This window comes from Capricornis sumatraensis, chromosome 2 (genome assembly GCF_032405125.1).
Source record: "Capricornis sumatraensis isolate serow.1 chromosome 2, serow.2, whole genome shotgun sequence".
Lineage (NCBI taxonomy): Eukaryota > Metazoa > Chordata > Mammalia > Artiodactyla > Bovidae > Capricornis > Capricornis sumatraensis.
In genome coordinates this window covers 221,557,501-221,577,943 of record NC_091070.1, presented here as the reverse complement: position 1 = coordinate 221,577,943, position 20,443 = coordinate 221,557,501, and positions in this window count along the sequence as shown.

The following is a 20,443-nucleotide window of genomic DNA, read 5'->3' as shown; positions in this document are numbered from 1 at the left end:
TTTGGTTTTGTTCCCTTCCGTGTTTGCTCGCTTGCTGACCCGCACGTTCTCTCCGGATAGGGCAGCCCATCGAAGCGGAAACACAATCCAGTCTGTGTGGATCCTATTCACGCATCCGATGGGGAGATCAACGACCTCTACGTGGATCCATACACATGGCCGTGTTGGGTTCAGGAGGACCCTTTGGTGTTTTCTGGGTGCGCCCTTTGTTGTCCATGAGCTCACGTGCCTTTCGGGGACATGGCTGATGGAGACGGACACCAAGCAGCAGGGCAGCGAGCTGGCGTCTCGGCCTAGAGCGGTTTCCCAAATGACATCTCAGAACCAGGGCTGAGACAGCCATCCCTCCCCGGGCCCCCCTCGTCGCCGGGGAGGGGTGGGGTGGGGTGGGGGTGGGGGGTGTGAGGTTGGGGAGATGGGGGTGGGAGCCGGGTCCGGGTGCGCGCACGCACGCGCCTGTGTGTGTGAGTGGGGGGGGGGGGGGGGGGGGGCGGGGCGGGGAGGAGACGGGACTGGGCTCGGGGTTGGGGGTGCCCGAGGTGAGGGGACCGTCCCGGTCCCCCTGAGACGTGAAGGCAGGTTCTGTCCCGCTGAGAACTCCCTGCCTTCAGGGGCGCGCGAGGGGAGCAGGTTTCTCTCCAATCCATTTAGTAAACGGTTTTGAAACAGTTTCCAGACAAAAAGTATCACACAGTTATACACAACATGTCTACTTGTACTTGCCGGGGCCAGCGTGAGGAACTCCGCCCATGGCAAAGGTCACGAGGAAGGAGGCTTGGCACACGCAAAGGCGTGATCAGGCCTCCGGAAACCCCCCCGTTCCCGAGCATCTACCCCCAAAGCCAGAGTCTACCTAGAAAGGACGCGTCTCGTGGGTTGGTTAGGAATGACGTGGGTGAAGGGTTTTTCACGTGTCGGGCCAATCATGACGGCTCATCCCCGGCCCTGGGTGTGACGAGGGCGTCTCAGGTCAAACCTCTCTGCTGACAGACCGGCTCGCGTGACAGGGTCATCCGCACTCCCGCCACGACGCACACGAGTGTCGACGACCTCTCCACCGTAAACAGCACAGAGAGTCTGGGAGTCTTTGGAGAGTCTTCGTGAGCACAGGGCTTTTCTCACGGTGGTCGAGTCCACGATTGCCGCCAGGCCTCCATAGCCTTAGGCACCTGGGAATCTATGAATCCGTGTCGTTGGAATATAGAAAAGGACATAGAGTCGTTTGGAAGGGGAGCAATACTGGACTCTGTGAGTCCATGAATGTTCTCTTTTGGAATAGATTCCCTGTCCTTTGGGATCCAGCCCTGTGTCCTTGCTATGTAAACATGTCACTCGATCACTCTCTTAAGCCTAAAGAGACCTTCAGGGCACCATGGGGGAAAGGGATTTCATGTGTTGGGCTGATGGTTGCTGCTACATCTCCATGTTCCCTGCCCTTAGAGTGAATCTAACTAGCATAGAGGAGACATAAGGATTCACCTTTCAGAGGAATCATGTGACCTTTGGGTTCAACCCATTCCTTTCTTGATTGGAACTCACGACACCCTCACCCTACAGGCATGTACCTTTATCTGGAGGGTGGTGCCTGGTTTAAGAAAAAAACACCCTTGGAACACAGAAGTGTTTTGGGGATCAGAAAGAAAGGATCATCACATGTCAGCAGGCCTCACGGCCAGAAGATGATGTCATATCCCTGAGACCCCCCTTTTTTTTTTTTTTTTTTTTCGTACATTTATGTGAAGCACCTGATTTTGAGAAAGGTCGGGACTCCTGGCCCCCACGTGACTCTGTAGTCATCCCTATATGTCACCAAAGGTAGAGAGGCAAACCCAACACGAAAGAAATCGGATCCGTCTCCGGAAAGACCGATACCCCCATGTCGCTTCTTTCTTGCTCCCCGTTTCTCTGGCTGAATTCCAAGTTATTCAGCCTCTTTTCCTCCACTCATTTTCCTACGACACTATCCGTTTCTAATCTCTCTATATCTCTGTCATTAAATACGTGTTTATCCAAGGACGCCAACACCGTCCCCACCTTTGAATTCCCTGGATCCAACGGGGCTGGACCCGGGCAGGAGGCGGCGTGTGGTGGTGTGTCTGGGGCATGCGCAGGTGGTGCCGCGTGGGTGTATGTGTGTGTGGGGGGAGGGGTAATGTGTGTGGTGTGTGTATAGGTTCCACGTGAGGCCGAGTGTGTGTCGGGTGGGCACCATGGGTGTGTGCGTGTGGGATGCGCCTGTGGGTGTGGGCATGGCCGGAAGGGGGTGGGGCGTGCAGAGACAGTGGCCCAGAGACACAGCCAGGCAAAGGACAACGCAGTGTGTGTGTGTGTAGGGGGTAGGGGGGAGTGTGTGGTATGTGGCCTGTGCGAGCGGGGTGTGAACGGGCTGCGTGTGTGTGTGTATGTGTCTGGGGTCGGGATGTGTGTGTGCGCAGCGTGCAGGCGGGGTGTGTGTGCGGGTATGCGTGTGGCGTGTAGGGTGCCGCTGTGGGTGTGGGTGTGGGTGTGGCCTGTGGGTCTGAGGGGCGGTGGCGCAGAGACAGAGGCCCAGAGACACAGCTAGGCAAAGGACAACGCAGTGGGGGGGGAGGGGGGGGGCTCGTGAGGCGGCTTGCAGGAGGGGTGGGGGGTGGGATGTGTGTTCGGGCATGTTGTGTGCGATCGTCGCGGGGTGTTTATGGGCGGGGGGGTGGGTGTGGCGTTGGAAGCGGGGCTGGGTGTGTGTGGCCTCAGCGTGTGGTGTGTGGGCAGAGCGAGAGAAGAGGAGAGGTGGAGCATCACAGCCAGGCCAAGGACAACGCAGTGTGTGTGTGTGTGTGTGTCTGGGTTCGGGATGTGTGTGTGTGCTGTGCGTACGCGGGGTGTGTGTGCGGGTATGCGTGTGGCGTGTAGGGTGCACCTGTGGTTGTGGGTGTCCCGGGGAGGGGCGGCGTGGCACAGAGACACAGCTAGGCAAAGGACGGTGCAGTGTGTGTGTGTGTGTGTGTGGGGGGGGGGGTGCGGGAGAGGTGGGGGTGCGGGGTATGTGTTGGGGCATGGTGTGTGCGGGGGTGGGGGGTTTAATGGGCGGGCAGGTGTGTGTGGCGCTGGGGGCGGGGCGGGGTGTGTGTGTCTACGCATGTGGTGTGTGGGCAGAGACAGAGGAGAGGGGGAGAGTCACAGCCAGGCCAAGGACCACGCAGTGGAGGGGGGGGGAGGGGGGGCTGGGGCGGGGGGGAGGGGGGGCTGTGGGGGGAGGGGGGCTGTGGGGGGAGGGGGGGCTGGGGCGGGAGGGGAGGAGTGTGCGGTGTGTGGCAATCGTGGGCGGGGTGCAAACGGGCTGGGTGTGCCTGTGTCTGGGGTCGGGATGTGTGTGTGCACTGTGTGCAGGCGGGGTGTGTGTGCAGGTATGCGTGCGGTGTGTGGTGCGCCTGCGGTTGTGGGTGTGGTGGAGGGTGGGTGGCGCAGAGACACAGCTAGGCAAAGGACAGTGCAGTGTGTGGGGGGGGCGGGGGGCCGGGAGAGGTGAGGGGGCGGGGTTCATAATCTGAAAGGTGAAAGGCACAGGGACGCACGGACGCACCCACCCACCCACGCACGCACGCACGCAGGCAGGCACCCAGCCACGCACCCACCCACCCACCTGCCCACGCACGCACGCGTCCACGCACCCACCCACGCACGTGCCCGTCCACACTGTTGTGTGACGAGCTGGGTGGATCTAAGCGTGTGATGACTCTGTCCATCGGGTGGAAATCGCAGATCTCAGTGAGGTTATGATGGGAGCAGGGGCTTTGACGCAGTGCGACGGAGAACACACTGATGATCGACTTCAAGGTCAATAGAGAGGGGTCTGAAACCTCCCAGAAGGAAATCACAGCACTTTATCATAAAGTTTGGTGTAGCTATTTGTTCTGGCATAGTCACCAAGTGTAAACGGTTCATTTCTGAATGTCATTTCTGTCCCGCTGAGTCCTCCCTGCCTTCAGGTGCGCCAGCGAGGGGTGCAGGTTTCTCTCCAATCCACGGCCATGCATCGTTTTCGCCCTGTTCAAAAAAAAAAAAAAACACAAAGACCAAAACGTATTTGTTTATCTTGGCCTGTTTTCCGGGCCGAGGCCAAAGACCTCTTCAAGCGTGTCCAAAGGATCTGACAGGATGGGAGGGAGGGTGCAGGTCAATCCACGGGTCAGGAGATCCACAGAAGCTGTCACAGCTGTGACTCGGGCCTTTTTCAGAAACAGGCCCATTTGGATGATTCCCTGGACAGGAGTCACCCCAGGAGTTTCCTTGAAGGGATCGAGTTGAGCTGCAGGAGTCGGGAGCGTGACCCCGCCGCCGCCAGAGGGCCTCCTCAGCCCGGCAGGCCGGCCTGCAGGCAGGCAGGCAGGGGCTATTGTCTGTGGGCCCCACCGCCACCCTCCCCCACCCTCCCCCTGCAGGGCCTCGTCCGATAGCTTCATTCAGATGCAGAAAGCTTTCCAGTCAAGTCAGAGCCTTTGACTTCGCCTCGAGCTTCTCTCCATTGAATGGTGATCCGCCCCACCCACCCCTCCTCCCATCGCCATCCCCATCCCCATCCCCCCATTCCATGTCTCCACCTCGAGACTGCCCCTTTCGGCACCGTGCGGAGGAAGGGGGCTGGGGGGTGGGGAGGGAGGCCGAGGGACACACTCGCCTCGTGTCAGGCCAAAGGAGTCTCCTCCTTTTCTGTCACCCAGGAAACCCCGCTCACGCGTGCGAGGATCACGGACGTGCGTCGAAGCAGCCATCGTCCCTTGACAGCTTCCCCTCCGTGGGAGGAGGTTTTCATTCCTGCCCGCCTCCAGTTCCGTTCCGTTCAGTCGCTCAGTCGTGTCCGACTCTTTGCGACCCCACGAATCGCAGCACGCCAGGCCTCCCTGTTCATCACCATCTCCCGGAGTTCACTCAGACTCACGGCCATCGAGTCCGTGATGCCATCCAGCCATCTCACCCTCTGTCGTCCCCTTCTCCTCCTGCGCCCAATCCCTCCCAGCATCAGAGTTTTTTTTTCCAATGAGTCCACTCTTCTCGTGAGGTGGCCAGAGTCCTGGGGTTTCAGCTTTCGCATCATTCCTGCCAAAGAAATCCCAGGGCTGATCTCCTTCCGAATGGACCGGTTGGATCTCCTTGCAGTCCAAGGGACTCTCGAGAGTCTTCTCCAACACCACAGTTCAAAAGCATCCATTCTTCGGCGCTCAGCCTCCTTCACAGTCCAGCTCTCACATCCACACATGAGCAAGGAAAAACCATAGCCTTGACTAGACGGACCTTAGTCGGCAAAGTCACGTCACCGCTTTTGAAGATGCTATCTAGGTTGGTCACCACTTTTCTTCCAAGGAGTCAGCGTCTTTTAATGTCATGGCTACAGTCACCATCTGCAGTGATTCTGGAGCCCCCCAAAATAAAGTCTGACCCTGTTTCCACTGGTTCCCCATCTATGTCCCACGAAACGATGGGACCGGACGCCATGATCTTCGTTTTCTGAATGTTGAGCTTTAGGCCAACGTTTTCACTCTCCTCTTGCACTTTCCTCAAGAGGCTTTGTCGCTCCTCTTCCCTTTCTGCCATACGGGTGGTGTCATCTGCATATCTGAGGCCATCGATATTTCTCCCGGCCATCTTGAGTCCAGCTTGTGTTTCTTCCAGTCCAGCGTTTCTCATGATGTCCTCTGCATAGAAGCGAAAGAAGCAGGGTGACAATAGACAGCCTTGACGTCCTCCTTTCCCAATCTGGAACCCAGTCTGTCGCTTCCTGACCTGCCTACGGATTTCTCAAGAGGCAGGTCGGGCGGTCTGGTATTCCCATCTCTCTCAGCCTTCAGAGAGACAGAAAAGGAGGGAGGGGCAGAGCGTTCCTCTGGCGCCGGCCGGCTCTGTAGTCACTCGAATCCAAAACACTCCATCGGGCACGGAGGTTCACGTGCGGTGGGCTGGAGTGGGGTGGGGACGGCGGCCTACTCCGAACCCTAGCCGTTTTCCCTCCTCTGGAACCTGGAAAAGGAACCTAGGAAAAGCTGAGCTGCTGTCTGTGTGCGTGAGTGCGTGCACGTACACGTGTACGTGAGAGACGGCACGTTGTCCATGTGCGTGTGCGTGTGCATGGACGTGAGAGGAAAAGGGGAAAAAAAGGAAAGAAAGGAGGAGAAAAAAAAAAAAAAAAAAACCCAGAAGGAGGGAAGGACGAAATAGGTGAGTTAGTAGGGCCTCCGTGTCGTGGAAAGAGTTTCTGAGCACAGATCCTCCGTTCAGTGAATCAGCGATCGTATCTCCTCTACAGGAGGCCGTGATGTCGATGGACGGGTCCGGGAAAGCAGGCCTGGGGTGCAAGCGATCGGGTATTTTCTTTCCCCTCAGAGGCACTTGTAGGGAAACCAAGGAAACACACAGGTTCATCCCTGGAGCGGATTCGAGACACCAGTCGGCGGAGGGAGAGGCAGTCTAGGAGACTGATTTCTAGACGTCAGGGTCGGGTCCTGGAGCGGGTTGCCATGTCCTTCTCCAGGAGGCCTTCCTGGCCCAGGGATGGAACCCGGGTCTCCAGGAGTGTGTACCCGCGTTTCTCAGAAACACCCTCTGGGCCCCTAAGGAACCTGTGGCAATCACGAGCGCCAAGGAGATAAGAATCCTCCACTGAGAGTTTCCCAAGTCTGGAAGGACCAGATCGAGAGAAAAAGAGAAAGGATTCCCTTCTGCCGACAGGGGTGTTGTACGAAGGGACCAAGGGGATGGCCGTCTTTCCAAATTCACATGTTCAACATTGTGTCCTTTCGGTCCTCTGTGTTCTCTTTGTATCTGGAAAGCAACAGGTGGAACGGTATAGGTCCTTTCATTATTTGATTTTTCTTTCTGTCTTTTTCCCGCCCGTCCGTCCATCCCTCCATCTGTCTTCTCTCTGTCTCTGTCGCTTTTCACTCAGGTTAGGGAATTTAAAAAAACAAAAAAACAAAAACAAAGGAGGAATCTGTATCTCTGCAGGTCAGGAAGCTACAGTTAGAACTAGACACGGAAACCCAACAGGCTGGTTCCAAATAGGGAAAGGAGTCCATCAAGGCTGTCTATCGCCACCCTGCTTATTTAACCTACAGGCTGAGTACACATCATGAGAAACGCTGGGCTGGATGAAGCGCAAGCTGGAGTCAAGATTGCCGGGAGAAATATCAATCACCTCAGATACGCACATGACACCACCCTTATGGCAGAAATGAAGTATGGGCGGGTTGGGGGGGGGGGGGCGCGGGGAGGGGCGTTACAAAGTCATGGTCGTTTCAGGTGTTCAGATTCTTTTCCCTCAGAGGTTCATGCAAAGTCATACGTCTACTTTCCTGCGCTGGCATAGGATCCTGGTGCCCGTGGATTGTTCTGACGTCCAGTTTATGTGTACGCGTTCAACCCGACCTCCTAAGGGGACCGCCTGCTCCTCCCCGCCCCCAATCCTGTGTTCCTCAAGAAGTCAGGCGTCCACTGTAGCATCCTCTTCCTCAGTTCACCCAACGCCATGACAGAAGTCATTCCTCCAGCTTTCCCATCGGTTCTCTACACCTCGCCTGATGATGGCGGGGGACCGGAAGACTGACCGTTCTGAAGAATGTCGCAAGAGCTCTGGGTGAAGGCTCCTACGACTCGCTCGGTGAAGTGGGTGGCGTGTCAATCCGTAGAGACCGTGGAAGGGATGCCCCAAGTGGCAAACACCATCGCTCTCAGTGGCGGTCCGTTTGCTTGTCTGCAGCGAGGGACGGAAGGGAGGCTTCCACCTTCCACAGAGAAAGCTATCCCTAGCGTCCCGAGCATGTTTGACCACCACCCCACCCCGCCGCCCCAGGTGACAGGCGTGACAGGTCAGACTGTAGCAATCGTCACGTCAAGGGTGTACGCACAACAGGCAGACTCATCTGAAGGGCACCCTGTCCTGTGAAGGTGGAGGGAGGGGAGGGAGGGGCAGAGGGATGGCGAGAAAGGGAAAGAGAAAGAGAGGGACAGGAACGCACACGGTGGGGGCGGAGGGGGTGGGGGGAGGCGGTCGGGGGCCAGCGTGAGGAACTCCGCCCATGGCAAAGGTCACGAGGAAGGAGGCTTGGCACACGCAAAGGCGTGATCAGGCCTCAGGAACCCCCCCGTTCCCGAGCATCTACCCCCAAAGCCAGAGTCTACCTAGAAAGGACGCGTCTCGTGGGTTGGTTAGGAATGACGTGGGTGAAGGGTTTTTCACGTGTCGGGCCAATCATGACGGCTCATCCCCGGCCCTGGGTGTGACGAGGGCGTCTCAGGTCAAACCTCTCTGCTGACAGACCGGCTCGCGTGACAGGGTCATCCGCACTCCCGCCACGACGCACACGAGTGTCGACGACCTCTCCACCGTAAACAGCACAGAGAGTCTGGGAGTCTTTGGAGAGTCTTCGTGAGCACAGGGCTTTTCTCACGGTGGTCGAGTCCACGATTGCCGCCAGGCCTCCATAGCCTTAGGCACCTGGGAATCTATGAATCCGTGTCGTTGGAATATAGAAAAGGACATAGAGTCGTTTGGAAGGGGAGCAATACTGGACTCTGTGAGTCCATGAATGTTCTCTTTTGGAATAGATTCCCTGTCCTTTGGGATCCAGCCCTGTGTCCTTGCTATGTAAACATGTCACTCGATCACTCTCTTAAGCCTAAAGAGACCTTCAGGGCACCATGGGGGAAAGGGTTTTCATGTGTTGGGCTGATGGTTGCTGCTACATCTCCATGTTCCCTGCCCTTAGAGTGAATCTAACTAGCATAGAGGAGACATAAGGATTCACCTTTCAGAGGAATCATGTGACCTTTGGGTTCAACCCATTCCTTTCTTGATTGGAACTCACGACACCCTCACCCTACAGGCATGTACCTTTATCTGGAGGGTGGTGCCTGGTTTAAGAAAAAAACACCCTTGGAACACAGAAGTGTTTTGGGGATCAGAAAGAAAGGATCATCACATGTCAGCAGGCCTCACGGCCAGAAGATGATGTCATATCCCTGAGACCTTTTTTTTTTTTTTTTTTTTCGTACATGTATGTGAAGCACCTGATTTTGAGAAAGGTCGGGACTCCTGGCCCCCACGTGACTCTGTAGTCATCCCTATATGTCACCAAAGGTAGAGAGGCAAACCCAACACGAAAGAAATCGGATCCGTCTCCGGAAAGACCGATACCCCCATGTCGCTTCTTTCTTGCTCCCCGTTTCTCTGGCTGAATTCCAAGTTATTCAGCCTCTTTTCCTCCACTCATTTTCCTACGACACTATCCGTTTCTAATCTCTCTATATCTCTGTCATTAAATACGTATTTATCCAAGGACGCCAACGCCGTCCCCACCTTCGAATTCCCTGGATCCAACGGGGCTGGACCCGGGCAGGAGGCGGCGTGTGGTGGTGTGTCTGGGGCATGCGCAGGTGGTGCTGAGTGGCTGGGTGTCGGGAGTGGGGGGGTGGGAAGGGTAATGTGTGTGGTGTGTGTATAGGTTCCACGTGAGGCCGAGTGTGTGTCGGGTGGGCACCATGGGTGTGTGCCTGTGAGATGCGCCTGTGGGTGTGGGCGTGGCCGGAAGGGGGTGGGGCGTGCAGAGACAGTGGCCCAGAGACACAGCCAGGCAAAGGACAACGCAGTGTGTGTGTGTGTAGGGGGTAGGGGGGAGTGTGTGGTGTGTGGCCTGTGTGAGCGGGGTGCGAACGGGCTGTATGTGTGTGTGTGTGTGTGTGTGTGTGTGTGTGTGTGTGTGTGTGTGTGTGTGTGTCTGGGGTCGGGATGTGTGTGTGTGCACTGTGTGCAGGCGCGGTGTATGTGCGGGTATGCGTGTGGTGTGTAGGGTGCGCCTATGGTTGTGGGTGTGGTGGAGGGTGGGTAGCGCAGAGACACAGCTAGGCAAAGGACAAGGCAGTGTGTGTGGGGGGGCGTGGGGAGCGGGAGAGGTGGGGGAGGCGGGGTATGTGTGGGGGCGCGTGGTGTGTGCGGGGGTGGGGGTTTTGTGGGCGGGGGTGGGGGTGTGCGTATGGCTACGCACGTGGTGTGTGGGCAGAGCCAGAGGAGGGGGAGACAGCGACAGCCAGGCCAAGGACAATGCAGTGTGTGTGTGTGTATGGGGGAGCGGGGGGAGTGTGTGGTGTGTGGTGTGCGGTGTGTGGCGTGTGCGGGCCGGGTGCCTAAGGGCTGGGGGTATGTGTGCGTGTGTCTGTGCGCGTGTGCGTGTGGCGGGGTGGTGGGGGGTGGGGGTGGGGGTGGTCCGGGATGCGTGTGTGCACGCGCTGGGTGCAGGCGGGGTGTGTGTGCGGATATGCGTGCGGTGTGTAGGGTGTTCCTGCGGGTGGTGCGGGCAGAGACAGAGGCAGAGAGTCGCAGCCAGGCAAAGGACGACGCAGCGGGTGTGTGGTATGGGCATGGTGTGGGGGGTGGGGTGGGGTGGGGTCTGCGTGTGGTGTGTGTGGTGGGCGGGCAGAGACAGATCCAGTCAGGCAGAGGATCACGTGCACGGATGGATATCCCGCATCATCTGCTTGTGTTTTCTGAGCTCATTCAGCACCTCCGCGATCAAGACCACTCCCACGAAATGTGAGTCTGCCCCCACCAGCCAGCACTTGTCTTTGGCCAGGCAGACAGGGGAGTGTTCCGAGTTTGGGAGGGGGGGGGGAGGGGGGGCGGGGTTGGCGACTCGCTGTCACCAGGCCAGCTTGGGTCCTCGCGTTCTGCCCCTGAACCTGACTGGAGCAAGTGGATCCGTGTGATCTGTCGTGGCTCTGTTTGAAATCCTTGGCGGGAGAAGGAAGCTTTCCCCCCAACGCCAGGGGAGACAAGCCACCAGAAAGTCACCTCCCCGGGGTTCCAATAGCTGTTCTCCAAATCGATGAAGTTTCCCAAAGGAGATGTCCCGTCCCAAGCAGAAAAGCCCCAATGGCTCCCCATGGACCTCTGGCCCAAGGTGCCGCTCCCACACAGCCTCCTTCCACAGCCCCAGGGCATTCAAGAGTTCGCCGGCCCGGCCCGCTCCATCCGTGGTCCCCCCGCAGGGCCCTCTGAAAAAGCGACCGACAGGCAGGTGGCGCCCGACAGCCAACCCACTGTCCAGAGAGCCGGCCTCGGCATAGAAGCTCCGAGGGAGACCGGCAGGGACTCGTTGCCAGACGGGGGGCCCATCCTAGGGCGCAGTTTCTCCGCTCAGTCACCGACGTGGACAGGAAAGCGGGACACGCCAACACTTCTCGGGAACGTCTCTGGGCGAGGTACGACGGACGCAGGGACGGACAGACGGAGGGGGTAGGGGGGGGTGGGGGAGGGGGAGGGGGAGCAATCTTGACCGCACGCCCGCACCCACCGACGCACGCACGCAGGCACGCAGGCACGCAAGCACGCACCGACCGACCGACGCCGGGGTCCAGCCCTGGTGGATCCAGGGTGATTCGAGGGTGGGGATGGAATCGGCGTCCTAGGAAAAAAGTTAACTCATTATAGATATACAGAGAGAGATTACAAACGGATCGTGTCGTAGGAAATATTAGTGGCGAAAAAGAGGCGGAATCACTTGGTTTACGTGGAATCGCATCCATGCTGCAGATGCGAATTCAGCCAGAAAAACGGGGAGCAAGAGAGAAACGACAGAGGGGAATCCGTCTTTCCAGAAACTGATCCCATTTCTTTGATTTTTAGGCTTGCTTCTAACCTTTTGTTACACATAGGGATGAATCCAGAGTCACGCGGGGGTCAGCAATCCTGACCTTTCTCAAAATCAGGTGCTTTCCCTCCAAGGAAGGTCTTAGGGGTTTTCCATCATCTTCTGGCCACGAGGCCTGCTGACATTTTATGATCCTTTGTTCTGATCCCCAAAACACTCACGTTTTCCAAGGGGTTTTTTTGTGAAACCAGGCACCACCCTCCGGATAAAGTTGCATTCCTAAAGGGTGAGGGTGTCGTGAGTCCCGATCAAGAAAGGCACTGATGTCACTCAAGGCTCACATGATTCATCTGAAAGGTTCATACTTATTTCTCCCCAGAGACACTGCTAGGCAAAGGACAAGGCAGTGTGTGTGTGGGTGGGGGGGGGTGCGAGAGAGGTGGGGGGCGGGGTATGTGTGGGGCCTCGGTGTGTGCGGGGGTTGGGGTGTTTATGGGCAGGCGGTGTGTGTGGCGTTGGCGGCGGGAGGGGTGCGTGTGTCTACGCATTAGGTGTGTGGGCAGAGACAGAGGAGATGGGGAGAGTCACAGCCAGGCCAAGGACAATGCAGTGTGTGTGTGTGAGGGCGGAGGCGGGGGAGGGGAGGAGTGTGCGGTGTGTGGTGTGTGCGGGCGGGGTGCGAACCGACTGGGTGAGTGTGTGTCTGGGATCGGGATGTGTGTGTGCACTGTGTGCAGGCGGGGTGTGTGTGCGGATCTGCGTGTGGTAGGTGGGGTGCCCCTGTGGGTGTGGGTGTGGGTGTCGGTGTGGCCGGTGTGTGTGGGGGGGGAGGTGGTGCAGAGACAGAGGCCCAGTGACACAGCTAGGCAAAGGACAAGGCAGTGTGTGTGGGCGGGGGGGGGAAGGGGGCGTGCGGGAGGGGTGGGGGAGTGGGATGTGTACAGGGGCGTGGTGTGTGCAGTCGTCGCGGGGAATTTATGGACGGGGCGGGGGGTGTGTGTAATTGTGGCGTTGGGGGCGGGGCTGGGTGCGTGTGGCCTCAGCATGTGGTGTGTGGGCAGAGACAGAGGCGAGGCGGAGAGTCACAGCCGGGCCAAGGACTAGGTAGTTGGGGGGGTGGGGGGGGGGATTGGGGGAGTTTGTGGTGTGTGGCGTGTGCCAGCGGGCTGGGTGTGGGTGTGTCTGGGTTCGGAATGTGTGTGTGCACGGTGTGCAGGCGGGGGGTGTGTGTGCGGGTATGCGTGTGGTGTGTAGGGTGCCGCTGTGGGTGTGGGTGTGGGTGTGGGTGTGGCCTGTGGGTGCAAGGGGTGGTGGCGCAGAGACAGAGGACCAGAGACACTGCTAGGCAAAGGACAAGGCAGTGTGTGTGTGTGTGTATGGGGGAGCGGGGGGGAGTGTGTGGTGTGTGGTGTGCGGTGTGTGGCCTGTGCGGGCCGGGTGCCTACGGGCTGGGGGTATGTGTGCGTGTGTCTGTGCGCGTGTGCGTGTGGCGGGGTTGGGAGGGGGGTGGGGGTGGTCCGGGATGCGTGTGTGCACGCGCTGGGTGCAGGCGGGGTGTGTGTGCGGATATGCGTGCGGTGTGTAGGGTGTTCCTGCGGGTGGTGCGGGCAGAGACAGAGGCAGAGAGTCGCAGCCAGGCAAAGGACGACGCAGTGGGTGTGTGGTATGGGCATGGTGTGGGGGGTGGGGTGGGGTGGGGTCTGCGTGTGGTGTGTGTGGTGGGCGGGCAGAGACAGATCCAGTCAGGCAGAGGATCACGTGCACGGATGGATATCCCGCATCATCTGCTTGTGTTTTCTGAGCTCACTCAGCACCTCCGAGATCAAGACCACTCCCACGAAATGTGAGTCTGCCCCCACCAGCCAGCACTTGTCTTTGGCCAGGCAGACAGGGGAGTGTTCCGAGTTTGGGGGGGGGGGGGGGCGGGGGGGCGGGGTTGGCGACTCGCTGTCACCAGGCCAGCTTGGGTCCTCGCGTTCTGCCCCTGAACCTGACTGGAGCAAGTGGATCCGTGTGATCTGTCGTGGCTCTGTTTGAAATCCTTGGCGGGAGAAGGAAGATTTCCCCCCACGCCAGGGGAGACAAGCCCCCAGAAAGTCACCTCCCCGGGGTTCCAATAGCTGTTCTCCAAATCGATGAAGTTTCCCAAAGGAGATGTCCCGTCCCAAGCAGAAAAGCCCCAATGGCTCCCCATGGACCTCTGGCCCAAGGTGCCGCTCCCACACAGCCTCCTTCCACAGCCCCAGGGCATTCAAGAGTTCGCCGGCCCGGCCCGCTCCATCCGTGGTCCCCCCGCAGGGCCATCTGAAAAAGCGACCGACAGGCAGGTGGCGCCCGACAGCCAACCCACTGTCCAGAGAGCCGGCCTCGGCATAGAAGCTCCGAGGGAGACCGGCAGGGACTCGTTGCCAGACGGGGGGCCCATCCTAGGGCGCAGTTTCTCCGCTCAGTCACCGACGTGGACAGGAAAGCGGGACACGCCAACACTTCTCGGGAACGTCTCTGGGCGAGGTACGACGGACGCACGGACGGACAGACGGAGGGGGTGGGGGGGGGTGGGGGAGGGGGAGGGGGAGCATTCTTGACCGCACGCCCGCACCCACCGACGCACGCACGCAGGCACGCACGCAGGCACGCAGGCACGCAGGCACGCAGGCACGCAAGCACGCAAGCACGCACTGACCGACCGACGCCGGGGTCCAGCCCTGGTGGATCCAGGGTGATTCGAGGGTGGGGATGGAATCGGCGTCCTAGGAAAAAAGTTAATTCATTATAGATATACTGAGAGAGATTACAAACGGATCGTGTCGTAGGAAATATTAGTGGCGAAAAAGAGGCGGAATCACTTGGTTTAGGAGGAATCGCATCCATGCTGCAGATGCGAATTCAGCCAGAAAAACGGGGAGCAAGAGAGAAACGACAGAGGGGAATCCGTCTTTCCAGAAACTGATCCCATTTCTTTGATTTTTAGGCTTGCTTCTAACCTTTTGTTACACATAGGGATGAATCCAGAGTCACGCGGGGGTCAGCAATCCTGACCTTTCTCAAAATCAGCTGCTTTCCCTCCAAGGAAGGTCTTAGGGGTTTTCCATCATCTTCTGGCCACGAGGCCTGCTGACATTTTATGATCCTTTGTTCTGATCCCCAAAACACTCACGTTTTCCAAGGGGTTTTTTTTGTGAAACCAGGCACCACCCTCCGGATAAAGTTGCATTCCTAAAGGGTGAGGGTGTCGTGAGTCCCGATCAAGAAAGGCACTGATGTCACTCAAGGTTCACAGGATTCATCTGAAAGGTTCATACTTATTTCTCCCCAGAGACACTGCTAGGCAAAGGACAAGGCAGTGTGTGTGTGGGTGGGGGGGTGCGAGAGAGGTGGGGGGCGGGGTATGTGTGGGGCCTCGGTGTGTGCGGGGCAGGCGGTGTGTGTGGCGTTGGCGGCGGGAGGGGTGTGTGTGTCTACGCATTAGGTGTGTGGGCAGAGACAGAGGAGATGGGGAGAGTCACAGCCAGGCCAAGGACAATGCAGTGTGTGTGTGTGGGGGGGGGGGGGGGCGGAGGCGGGGGAGGGGAGGAGTGTGCGGTGTGTGGTGTGTGCGGGCGGGGTGGGAACCGACTGGGTGAGTGTGTGTCTGGGATCGGGATGTGTGTGTGCACTGTGTGCAGGCGGGGTGTGTGTGCGGATCTGCGTGTGGTGGGTGGGGTGCCCCTGTGGGTGTGGGTGTGGGTGTCGGTGTGGCCGGTGTGTGTTTGGGGGGAGGTGGCGCAGAAACAGAGGCCCAGTGACACAGCTAGGCAAAGGACAAGACAGTGTGTGTGTGGGGTGGGGGGGGGGGGGAAGGGGGCTTGCGGGAGGGGTGGGGGAGTGGGATGTGTACAGGGGCGTGGTGTGTGCGCTCGTCGCGTGGAATTTATGGGGAGGGGGTGTGTGTGTGTAATTGTGGCGTTGGGGGCGGGGCTGGGTGCGTGTGGCCTCAGCATGTGGTGTGTGGGCAGAGACAGAGGCGAGGCGGAGAGTCACAGCCGGGCCAAGGACTAGGTAGTTGGGGGGGCCGGGGGGGGGGGGGGAATCGGGGGAGTTTGTGGTGTGTGGCGTGTGCCGGCGGGCTGGGTGTGGGTGTGTCTGGGTACGGGATGTGTGGGTGCGCGGTGTGCAGGCCGAGTGTGTGCGCGGGTATGCGTGTGGTGTGTAGGGTGCCGCTGTGGGTGTGGGTGTGGGTGTGGGTGTGGCCTGTGGGTGCGAGGGGTGGTGGCGCAGAGACAGAGGACAAGAGACACTGCTAGGCAAAGGACAAGGCCGTGTGTGTGTGTGGGTGGGGGGGTGCGAGAGAGGTGGGGGCGGGGGTATGTGTGGGGCCTCGGTGTGTGCGGGGGTTGGGGTGTTTATGGGCAGGCGGTGTGTGTGGCGTTGGCGGCGGGAGGGGTGCGTGTGTCTACGCATTAGGTGTGTGGGCAGAGACAGAGGAGATGGGGAGAGTCACAGCCGGGCCAAGGACAATGCAGTGTGTGTGTGTGAGGGCGGAGGCGGGGGAGGGGAGGAGTGTGCGGTGTGTGGTGTGTGCGGGCGGGGTGCGAACCGGCTGGGTGAGTGTGTGTCTGGGATCGGGATGTGTGTGTGCACTGTGTGCAGGCGGGGTGTGTGTGCGGATCTGCGTGTGGTAGGTGGGGTGCCCCTGTGGGTGTGGGTGTGGGTGTCGGTGTGGCCGGTGTGTGTGTGGGGGGAGGTGGCGCAGAGACAGAGGCCCAGTGACACAGCTAGGCAAAGGACAAGGCAGTGTGTGTGGGGGGGGAGGGGGAAGGGGGCGTGCGGGAGGGGTGGGGGAGTGGGATGTGTACAGGGGCGTGGTGTGTGCCGTCGTCGCGGGGAATTTATGGACGGGGCGGGGGGTGTGTGTAATTGTGGCGTTGGGGGCGGGGCTGGGTGCGTGTGGCCTCAGCAAGTGGTGTGTGGGCAGAGACAGAGGCGAGGCGGAGAGTCACAGCCGGGCCAAGGACTAGGTAGTTGGGGGGGTGGGGGGGGGATTGGGGGAGTTTGTGGTGTGTGGCGTGTGCCAGCGGGCTGGGTGTGGGTGTGTCTGGGTTCGGAATGTGTGTGTGCACGGTGTGCAGGCGGGGGGTGTGTGTGCGGGTATGCGTGTGGTGTGTAGGGTGCCGCTGTGGGTGTGGGTGTGGGTGCGGGTGTGGCCTGTGGGTGCAAGGGGTGGTGGCGCAGAGACAGAGGACCAGAGACACTGCTAGGCAAAGGACAAGGCAGTGTGTGTGTGTGTGTGTATGGGGGAGCGGGGGGAGTGTGTGGTGTGTGGTGTGCGGTGTGTGGCCTGTGCGGGCCGGGTGCCTACGGGCTGGGGGTATGTGTGCGTGTGTGTGTGCGCGTGTGCGTGTGGCGGGGTGGGGAGGGGGGTGGGGGTGGTCCGGGATGCGTGTGTGCACGCGCTGGGTGCAGGCGGGGTGTGTGTGCGGATATGCGTGCGGTGTGTAGGGTGTTCCTGCGGGTGGTGCGGGCAGAGACAGAGGCAGAGAGTCGCAGCCAGGCAAAGGACGACGCAGTGGGTGTGTGGTATGGGCATGGTGTGGGGGATGGGGTGGGGTGGGGTCTGCGTGTGGTGTGTGTGGTGGGCGGGCAGAGACAGATCCAGTCAGGCAGAGGATCACGTGCACGGATGGATATCCCGCATCATCTGCTTGTGTTTTCTGAGCTCACTCAGCACCTCCGCGATCAAGACCACTCCCACGAAATGTGAGTCTGCCCCCACCAGCCAGCACTTGTCTTTGGCCAGGCAGACAGGGGAGTGTTCCGAGTTTGGGGGGGGGGGGGGAGGGGGGGCGGGGTTGGCGACTCGCTGTCACCAGGCCAGCTTGGGTCCTCGCGTTCTGCCCCTGAACCTGACTGGAGCAAGTGGATCCGTGTGATCTGTCGTGGCTCTGTTTGAAATCCTTGGCGGGAGAAGGAAGATTTCCCCCCACGCCAGGGGAGACAAGCCCCCAGAAAGTCACCTCCCCGGGGTTCCAATAGCTGTTCTCCAAATCGATGAAGTTTCCCAAAGGAGATGTCCCGTCCCAAGCAGAAAAGCCCCAATGGCTCCCCATGGACCTCTGGCCCAAGGTGCCGCTCCCACACAGCCTCCTTCCACAGCCCCAGGGCATTCAAGAGTTCGCCGGCCCGGCCCGCTCCATCCGTGGTCCCCCCGCAGGGCCATCTGAAAAAGCGACCGACAGGCAGGTGGCGCCCGACAGCCAACCCACTGTCCAGAGAGCCGGCCTCGGCATAGAAGCTCCGAGGGAGACCGGCAGGGACTCGTTGCCAGACGGGGGGGGCCCATCCTAGGGCGCAGTTTCTCCGCTCAGTCACCGACGTGGACAGGAAAGCGGGACACGCCAACACTTCTCGGGAACGTCTCTGGGCGAGGTACGAGGGACGCACGGACGGACAGACGGAGGGGGTGGAGGGGGTGGGGGGGTGGGGGAGGGGGAAGGGGAGCCTTCTTGACCGCACGCCCGCACCCACCGACGCACGCACGCAGGCACGCACGCAGGCACGCAGGCACGCAGGCACGCACCGACCGACCGACGCCGGGGTCCAGCCCTGGTGGATCCAGGGTGATTCGAGGGTGGGGATGGAATCGGCGTCCTAGGAAAAAAGTTAATTCATTATAGATATACAGAGAGAGATTACAAATGGATCGTGTCGTAGGAAATATTAGTGGCGAAAAAGAGGCGGAATCACTTGGTTTACGAGGAATCGCATCCATGCTGCAGATGCGAATTCAGCCAGAAAAACGGGGAGCAAGAGAGAAACGACGGAGGGGAATCCGTCTTTCCAGAAACTGATCCCATTTCTTTGATTTTTAGGCTTGCTTCTAACCTTTTGTTACACATAGGGATGAATCCAGTGTCACGCGGGGGTCAGCAATCCTGACCTTTCTCAAAATCAGCTGCTTTCCCTCCAAGGAAGGTCTTAAGGGTTTTCCATCATCTTCTGGCCACGAGGCCTGCTGACATTTTATGATCCTTTGTTCTGATCCCCAAAGCACTCACGTTTTCCAAGGGGTTTTTTTGTGAAACCAGGCACCACCCTCCGGATAAAGTTGCATTCCTAAAGGGTGAGGGTGTCGTGAGTCCCGATCAAGAAAGGCACTGATGTCACTCAAGGTTCACAGGATTCATCTGAAAGGTTCATACTTATTTCTCCCCAGAGACACTGCTAGGCAAAGGACAAGGCAGTGTGTGAGTGCGGGGTAGGGTGGGGTGGGGTGGGGGGGTGGCGAGGGGGAGTGCGGGAGAGGTGGGGGAGCGGGATGTGTGCGCGGGCGTGTCGTGTGCCGTCGTCTCGGGGTGTTTATGGGCGGGGGGGGGGGGGGGGTGTGGCGTTGGAAGCGGGGCTGGGTGCGTGTGGCCTCAGCGTGTGGTGTGTGGGCAGAGCGAGAGAAGAGGAGAGGTGGAGCATCACAGCCAGGCCAAGGACAACGCAGTGTGTGTGTGTATGGTTGAGGGGGGGGGTAGTGTGTGGTGTGTGGCGTGTGCGGGCGGGGTGCGAACGGGCTGGGCGTGTGTGTGCCAGTATGCGTGCGGTGCGTAGGGTGCGCCTGTGGTTGTGGTGGAGGGGGTCGGCGCAGAGACACAGCTAGGCAAAGGACAAGGCAGTATGTGGGTGGGGGGGGGGGGTGCGAGAGAGGTGGGGGGCGGGGTATGTGTGGGGCCTCGGTGTGTGCGGGGCAGGCGGTGTGTGTGGCGTTGGCGGCGGGAGGGGTGTGTGTGTCTACGCATTAGGTGTGTGGGCAGAGACAGAGGAGATGGGGAGAGTCACAGCCAGGCCAAGGACAATGCAGTGTGTGTGTGTGGGGGGGGCGGAGGCGGGGGAGGGGAGGAGTGTGCGGTGTGTGGTGTGTGCGGGCGGGGTGCGAACCGACTGGGTGAGTGTGTGTCTGGGATCGGGATGTGTGTGTGCACTGTGTGCAGGCGGGGTGTGTGTGCGGATCTGCGTGTGGTGGGTGGGGTGCCCCTGTGGGTGTGGGTGTGGGTGTCGGTGTGGCCGGTGTGTGTTTGGGGGGAGGTGGCGCAGAAACAGAGGCCCAGTGACACAGCTAGGCAAAGGACAAGGCAGTGTGTGTGTGGGGTGGGGGGGGGGGGGAAGGGGGCTTGCGGGAGGGGTGGGGGAGTGGGATGTGTACAGGGGCGTGGTGTGTGCGCTCGTCGCGTGGAATTTATGGGGAGGGGGTGTGTGTGTGTAATTGTGGCGTTGGGGGCGGGGCTGGGTGCGTGTGGCCTCAGCATGTGGTGTGTGGGCAGAGACAGAGGCGAGGCGGAGAGTCACAGCCGGGCCAAGGACTAGGTAGTTGGGGGGGCGGGGGGGGGGGGGAATTGGGGGAGTTTGTGGTGTGTGGCGTCTGCCGGCGGGCTGGGTGTGGGTGTGCCTGGGTACGGGATGTGTGGGTGCGCGGTGTGCAGGCCGAGTGTGTGCGCGGGTATGCGTGTGGTGTGTAGGGTGCCGCTGTGGGTGTGGGTGTGGGTGTGGGTGTGGCCTGTGGGTGCGAGGGGTGGTGGCGCAGAGACAGAGGACCAGAGACACTGCTAGGCAAAGGACAAGGCAGTGTGTGTGTGGGTGGGGGGGTGCGAGAGAGGTGGGGGGCGGGGTATGTGTGGGGCCTCGGTGTGTGCGGGGGTTGGGGTGTTTATGGGCAGGCGGTGTGTGTGGCGTTGGCGGCGGGAGGGGTGCGTGTGTCTACGCATTAGGTGTGTGGGCAGAGACAGAGGAGATGGGGAGAGTCACAGCCGGGCCAAGGACAACGTAGTGGGGGGGGCTGGGGGGGGGATTGGGGGAGTTTGTGGTGT